Below are 8,207 nucleotides of genomic sequence, written 5' to 3' on the forward strand. Positions count from 1 at the left end.
GATGCAGCCCATGGAGTGCACAAAACAAAACACGTCAATCGTAATTTGCGATGGAGCATATTTGCTAGCCAATCAGCCGAAATAATCTCTGGCGGATCCAAGATTTTTTCTTGCCGATAAACATGAAACTGCCTGTGTCCCTCCTTCGTCGTAAGCATCTTACTGTTGGTGTAAGGCCGGGTTCAAACTGTTGCCGGATCTGTCGTAACAACTTTAAAGAATGACGTCATTTCACATCTCAGCCAACCGAACGGCGTGATATGGCATTTTTTTATGTCCATAGATCGAATTGAGTGAGCGAACACAGCAGCGACTAGATAAAGAAAACGGAGAGGAGCGTCTAGTGAATGGTGAAGGGAAGTACTACACGTGCGGCTACACCATCATATCTCACACTGCCTTTCCAACACATATCTTTCAGGTGTCGCCCTCAAGGAGCGCCCTCTCACTGACACTTTGCACAGACGCTGCTTCATTCTCCGCTAATCCAAAGCATGTGATGTTTGCGCGGGTGGTTAAAACACGATTTGCAACATGCTGGCTGGCGGCAGAAACACACTGCGAGGTGGCAGCAGAGTAGCGCACGCCACCGTACGTTCGCTGATCACGCCAACACTTCCTGAGACGCAGCAGAAATGCGCCGTGACCGAGAAGATTGCAGCTCAAGCTGCGCACAAATTTTACATTAGGGACTGCAGTAATCGTCAGTGCATTTTTTAAGCCCGTCTGTGCTGTTTATTTTTCGCAATCATCTGGTAACCGCAGCACCGCCGTTAGCTGCCAACTGCGCAACTTGCAAAAGGGGCATTGGTGGATGCGAGGGAGACATATAGTTGGGAAAGAGGTGTCAGCGGTGGTGAGGAGGAGCCCCGGAGCGGCGCCGAGTAAACCGATGACAGAGGAATGAAAACTGGGGGGGGTTTGACATATACTGCTTTGCAGTAAAAAAGAACTTTGCTTTCCTTGCGATGTTACCTTGTAGCTGCGCAGTAGCTGACAATTGTAAATGTCACAGGCACGAAGGAATTTATGCTTTTCAAAAAGTGGCTGAGTGGCTAAGTACGAGACGTTACGAGACAAAAAGTAGCTAAGTACGAGACGTTATCTATAGCACGAACAGCCTTTTTATTAGTACCAGGTTCCCTAGGCTATGTGAAGTGGTGTTTGCCCATACTAACAAGCAATAGTTGATGTGGTACTGCAGGAGGGATTTGTACAGAAGTTTCTTGGTGTTACGTGGGGGGGGGGTCATGGCGCTGCCTTCTAATGACACCTGCAACCTTACGTGCTTTTGAGCAGATGAAATTAACATGGTCATTCCAACTCATATTTTCCGAAAACATAACACCATGGCGTGGGAGCAGCTACGTGATGCGGCTGTCTAACACTCTGCGATTGTTTCCGCAGGCGTCGCCTTTGGTATCAGCGTTGCATCATTTCAACCCCTGGATTCCGATGCAACTACAGTGGCGCTTCGCCTTTAAAAAGAACCCCAGTTTGTGCTTCCCGCGCAACCGCCCTGGAACTTTACCCCTTCTTTTCTGGTGCCCACATCGAGCACGGCATCAGAGGTGGACGCCGATAAAAACCAACGGTGGCAACCAGACCCCTTCAGTGGGCGTGGGAGCAGCTACGTGATGCGGCTGTCTAACACTCTGCGATTGTTTGCGCAGGTTAGTACGTGTACACCTTTGTACTCTCGTAAATCTGATAACCTGTGCTTATTGCTGTTCCCACGCCCGGGAGTGTTGTTGTCGGAATTTTGTGAGTGCTATTATGCTACTCGTCAGTTGATTTTGCTCTCTGAGGATGTTGAGCTTACTCCTGGCCCTTCTACGCGGACGCAGAATGCCCATACTACGACTGACACTGAGCAAAAAACACTCAATGACATGTTTAGTATGCTACAGAGCGTGAATGACCGCACTGCGAACATTGAGAAAAGCCAGTCAGAACTACTTAATTCTGTAAATGAAGTTATAAAAGGCCAAGAAGCCATCCGGAACACCATCAAAGACATTGACAAACGGCTAACGGCAGTAGAAGATAAAGCATTGGCTAGTGACACCGCGCAGCAAGAATTAGTCGCATTAAAGCAATTCGCCGACACACTTAGCACTGAAAATTCAAAAATTCAGGAGTGCCAAGCTGAAATGGAGGACAGAATGTGACGGGACAACCTGTTGTTTTATGGAGTAGGTGATGAACATTTAGAAACATGGGAACAGGCTGAAAATAAGATACTGGGAGTTATCTCTGCCTCCTTTGACTTCACGGTTTCTAAGCAGTCTATTGAACGGGCGCACAGGCTGGGTGCGTTTTCCGACCAAAAATGCAGACAAGTTGTTGTTAAATTTTCTTCGTTTAAAGTCAAACAACAAGTTCTAAATTCTTCGGCTAAATTAAAAAACAACGGTGTTACTGTGAGTGAGGACTATTTTGCAACAACACGGCAGGCACGGAAAAAACTTGTAGAATTTGGAAAAACGCAGAATTCCACCTACAAACTTCGCTACAACAAATTGTACATTTATGACAAGTGATACTGCTACAACCATGCCGATGAGGCCGTGTTTGAGCAGGATGCTGTTCTGTGCAGCCATCTAGTTCTCGGCAATCCGATAACGCAGACGCGATGCCCCAGCATTCAGATAGGCAGGCGTGTCAAACTCGTCCGATGTTACAAAATAGGAATACGCGAGGGGTAGTGGTTTGCCGTCGTCATCCAAGAGTTCATTGTCATTTCTTTTTACTAACATTAGAAGTGTTCTACCAAAAAAAGGATGAACTGAGTTCGCTGATTGATTCATGCGATGCTGACATTATAATGTTGACGGAAACTTGGCTTTCCTCGAATGTTGCTAATCGTGAAGTCTCTGAGTGCAACAAGCATTTCAACATATATCACCAAGACAGGGGTGAAAGATATGGGGGTGGTGTGTTAATTGCTGTTGCTGATTACTTGGTTTCCGCCCCTATATTTTCCGTTACGAATTTAGAACTGCTTTTTGTAGAAGTTGACTTGGGTGTTAAAAGGCTTATCCTGGGTGTTTGTTATCGCCCCCCGTCGTGCGATGCCACGTTTGTCGATCAAATTCATGACGCTCTGAATACGATCGTTGTTCGCTTCCCAAATGTGCCTATAATTCTAGTTGGTGATTTCAATTATCCGAATATTGAGTGGTCCGGTCTGAACCCTCACCCCACACCTTTTTCAACCGAATGTAGCAATTTTCTGGCTATGTGTGCAGATTTTAATTTGTCGCAGCTTGTGAACGAACCAACTAGAGTTACGTTAACAACAAATAGTATTTTGGACCTTATATTAACCACATCACCTGGCTTTTTTTCACCCATATCTTATCTGCCTGCCTTAAGTGATCATTCCGCTCTCTATTTTTTGGTAAACATGCCTGTCCTTCACCACCGCACGCATGCAAAACAAATAAGGGACTATAAGGCAGCCGACTTTGATTGTATTAATCGTGACCTTTCTATATTCCTGGACTCTTGCTTGCAAGGATTCCCAAACCGGACAGTCAACACAAATTGGATTTTGTACAAGGAGAAGGTACTTGCTCTTATCGAAAGGTTTATACCCGTCGTAACTATCACCTCTAGCAAGGAGAGCCCTTGGTTTACTAAGCATCTAGAAAGATTGTCTAACAAGAAAAAGCTTTTGTTTCGCTCAGCCAAAGCACAAAACTCAGCCCTTCGATGGGATGCATATAAATTAGCAGCTGCTAATTACAGGACTGAATTAAAAAATGTGAAGAAGTTATTTTTCACGGAAACTTTCCCGTCTTAATAATTAACAACCGTAAGACATTTTGGAATATTGTAAACAAACGTGATACTTGTACTATAAACCTTAAGACCCCAGACGGTTCGACTAATGAGTGTGCTGATTGTTTCAACGCTGAATTTACTACTGACCACTTTACCGGCTGTGCAGCTACTTTTCCAGACAGCATATGCTTGAATTTTTGTCAAATGGAACCCATAGCTTTCGACACACTAGGTATTACCCGCATAATAGAGAAACTTAAAATTTCTTCGTCATGTGGTGTTGACAATATAAACTCAAAGTTCCTTATCAACGCTAAAAATTACAGTTCTATCGTTTTTACAAAACTTTTCACTCAGTCGCTATAGACTAGTTGCATCCCTGATGACTGGAAAATTGGGAAAATTACACCGCTTTACAAATCTGGGGACCGATGTTTTGCTAGTAACTACAGCCCTGTGTCATTAACTAGTATTCCGTGTAAAATATTGGAACATGTCATTTATAGCCACATTGTAAATTTCTTGGAGTCGAATTCATTTTTCAGCCCAGCGCAGCATGGTTTTAGAAAGAAATATTCTTGTGAGACCCAGCTAGTCTGTTTCACTCATGATGTACATTCGGCGCTGGATCGTGGATGCTTTACAGACTGTATATTCCTAGATTTTTCTAAAGCGTTTGACTCGGTTCCGCATGATTTATTATTTATAAAGCTTTCTAAACTAAACTTAGATGATAATATACTTGCGTGGTGCGTTCCTTTTTGACTAACCGATATCAGTTCGTAAGTGTGAACAATACAGACTCGTACCCTTCTCCGGTTCATTTAGGTGTACCCCAAGGATCTGTCTAATGGCCTCTTTTATTTTTAATTTATATAAATGACCTTCCAATTAACATTAGCTCATCTGTCAGTCTTTTTGGAGATGATTGTGTTATTTACAGGCAAATAACTAACCAGAACGACGTCGAAATTCTGCAATCAGATATTGACAGTATTTCAGATTGGTGTGAAGCATGGAAAATGAAACTTATTATTAAAAAGTGTAAAATCATGCTCATTTCCCGAGTTAACACTACACCTCCCGAATACTCACTAAACAATGTTTGTCTTGAAATCGTGCCGTTGTACAAATATTTAGGTGTTATATTGTCTTCTAACTTATCATGGAAACCTCACATAGATTATGTTGTAAGTAATACCAACCGTATGTTAGGATATATTCGTAGGAACTTTAATTCTTCACCTAGCTCTTTGAAACTAATTCTTTATAAAACTTTGGTTCGTTCAAAATTGGAATATGCGGCTGCTGTTTGGCATCCTGGTATTGCATCGTTCACCGACGAATTGGAGGCGGTTCAAAATCGTTCATGTCGCTTCATACTTTCAAATTATCATCGCACGTCCAGCGTCACCACAATGAAAACGACTTTGTCTCTACCGCTACTCGAGCATCGCAGGCAAATATCACGTTTGTGCCTATTCCACAAAATATATCAGGGCAATTCCATTCTTAAGGACAGACTACTAACGAATCCATCGTACATGTCAGCGCGCGTTGATCATCGATACAAAGTAGGCATTCCATATTCTCATACAAATTGTTTTCACGATTCATTTGTACCGAGCACATCTGTTAAATGGAATCAACTGCCACATGCAGTTGCCGAAATCTTGGACGTCGTGGCTTTTAGACGTGAAGTTTCCAGACTGTTTGAGAGAAAATGTGTATGCTGTTATGTTTTTTTGTGTTTTTTTGCGTTCCCTGACTTGGGCAGTTTTTATTTGTTTATTTAGCCTTCTCAGGTGAAGGTCCGTTGTATTTGTATTGTCACCAGCCAAATTCGTGCAGTGTCGACTCTGTTGGAGTAAAGCTGGTTATGAGTGTTTACGCCAACTTTTGCAACGCATGCTTCCTTTAGTAAGGAGCTGTTGATATAGCTATCGCAGTGTCTGTACTGTTTGTGTAAAGAGCTGTTGTTATCATCTTATTACTTGCTGTATATTCTTCCAATAATTGTGTTATCCCCCACTCCCCTCTGTAATGCCCCTGGGCCCTGAGGGTATGTGAATAAATAAAAAAATAAAAAAATAAATAAATAGATTTTTCGGTATCTACTTTACATGGTTCCACTGTAACGCTTTTCGCTATATCTGAATAGGTACCTCGAGAACGATAACGTTTTTGATTCGTTCAGCGAGAGGCCGTTTAGTTTGGACCAACTTTGAAGCTGGTAAAAATTGGATTTGCACTCGGCAAAATGTCTGCAATTTTTTTCCATTTAGTACACTGCAGTCATAGGCGTAGATAATGAACCTATTAACGGTGTCTATACGTACAATGTCATTTATATAAAATAAAAAAAGCATTGCTCCAAATATACCGCCTTGCAGCACCCCAGCGGTTATTTGACGAGTGCAAGATTTATAATAATTTTTACTAACTGATTTCGAGAGCTTAGGTATTCCCGCACAAGTTCCATGGGAGTACTCCCAAAAACCGTATCTTCCAGTTTAGCAAGTAAGAGCTCATGAGTACCGCTATCGATGGCTTTGTTAAAAAATATGTTTATGCCCAACGACGTCAGCTTATCTTCTATGTTTTCTAAAATTGCTGTTTTCTTGGCTAACAAGGCAGATTCCGTCGAGCGACCTGCCCTAAAATCGTACTGACACTCTGTTATAAGATTGTCCTTTTGCGCAAAACTATTGATTCTAATATTTATTATCTTTTCTAAGTCCTTAGAACATACTGGTAATGTAGATATTGGTCTGTGTGTCCTGTACTGTTTTTATCACCCCCTTTGAAAGTAACCGTTATCTAGCCAATTGCATATTTCTGGGAAAAGTGCCAGTCTGCAAGGCAAGGCTGAAAATATGCGTTAGTCCAGGAGCTATAATGTCAAGCACATATATTACTGGTGTGATTTCATTGGCATCCCCATTGCTGCATCGACTATTTTTAGTACTTTCAAAAGCAACAACTTCTGAAATATCTGTTGGCCGTAAAAATATTGTATTTTCTGGTTAAAGAATATTCTCTAAAATTTTTGTGTTATTTACATCAATGTGGCTGCCAAGTCCAGTAAAATAGTCGTCAAACTTGTCTGATAGTTCTCATCCAGTTAAGATTTCACCGTCAGCTACAATTTCTTCCAGGCGGGCAGCACGGGGATTGCGGTTGATTACCTCGTTTGACTTTTTCCACACTACATCACTTGTGTGGAGGCAGCCGTTGCCAAAGATGCGATAATAGTAATCTTTCTTTGCGTTTTCTATCTGCTTGTTAAGTTTATTTCGAAAATTTTAAAATTCAGTCCACGCTGATGGAACTAGGGATTTGAGAAATTGCGTGATAAAGTTTGTTCTTTTTCTTAATTTGTTTTACAAAATGCGGACTGATGCACGATGTACGCAGTTTTTGTTTGTTTATATGCTCTCAGTGGGAAAGTTTGGAAATACACTGCCTTGAAAAGGTTCACAAAAGCATCATGAGATACATTTGCATCCTGTATGGCAAAGATCATTTATTGCTAATTAAGGCTGAGGTATTGTATTATATGAATGAATATTTTATATGAATATTTATTTTATATGAATATTCGTATATTATATGAATATTTGAATGAAAGGATGAATAATATATTTTTCTGTTTTTATTTTCAGAAAATTTGAGGCTTTACTGGATGGTACATAAGTGGGCAGGTACAGGCGCGGAATTACTAATCCGGACCACGCCAGCGCGTGGCAAAAACCACCGATGCGCACTTTCGAGGCCTGGCGCCTGTTGTCGAGATCTGCGCGGCGCGCATGCGCGTCCTTTTCTACTCGCAGGCACGCTGGTTTTCTCGCTTCCTGGAGCGGTGCTTGTAATGATGACGAAGCATTTATCCTCACTGACTCCCAAGCCGTTTGTCGTACGTACGTAGCGGGGAGAATTTAAAGAAAGGCAATGCTGGTTCTGTCGCCAAATTCCCCCAAGAGAAAGCTATCAATTATTTTGGACGCCTGCGCATTCGTTACTCCGCGGAAATCAAGCAGCTCATGCGTTCAATCGGGGTCTGGGAAATGGGGCACCATTGGAGGATTTCGACGGGGCTGATTACTATCTCACTACTATCAGCAACATAACGCAACACTACAGGCTATCCCGGCGCTCTTACAGGAGAGGAGGTGACCCGCTATCCAACGGACAAGAAGTGACCTTCTGCCGTCTACAAAGAAACGCGTTCCCACGTCCCGCGACACTACACGCCATTAACCCTACACTCTATACCACCCTGTGCAATTACTGCGGCCAACGCGCTATTCTATATCATATGGTCTGGGAGTTCCAGAATAACCCTTGCTTGAAACTGATTCGCAGCCCTAACTACGAGCAGCGGGAGGGTGGACGTGCAAGCTCTGACCCGAATAGGC

General features: G+C 42.5%; 1 pseudogene; it reads left to right on the forward strand.

Moving 5' to 3' along the window:
* Positions 1 to 1,637: 1,637 nt before the first annotated feature.
* On the forward strand, positions 1,638 to 2,708 carry LOC144167902 (uncharacterized; annotated as a pseudogene).
* Positions 2,709 to 8,207: the final 5,499 nt, after the last annotated feature.

The sequence above is a fragment of the Haemaphysalis longicornis genome, unplaced genomic scaffold (genome assembly GCF_048455015.1).
Source record: "Haemaphysalis longicornis isolate Haplotype H1 unplaced genomic scaffold, Haemaphysalis longicornis Haplotype H1 scaffold_2, whole genome shotgun sequence".
Taxonomy (NCBI): Eukaryota; Metazoa; Arthropoda; class Arachnida; order Ixodida; family Ixodidae; genus Haemaphysalis; species Haemaphysalis longicornis.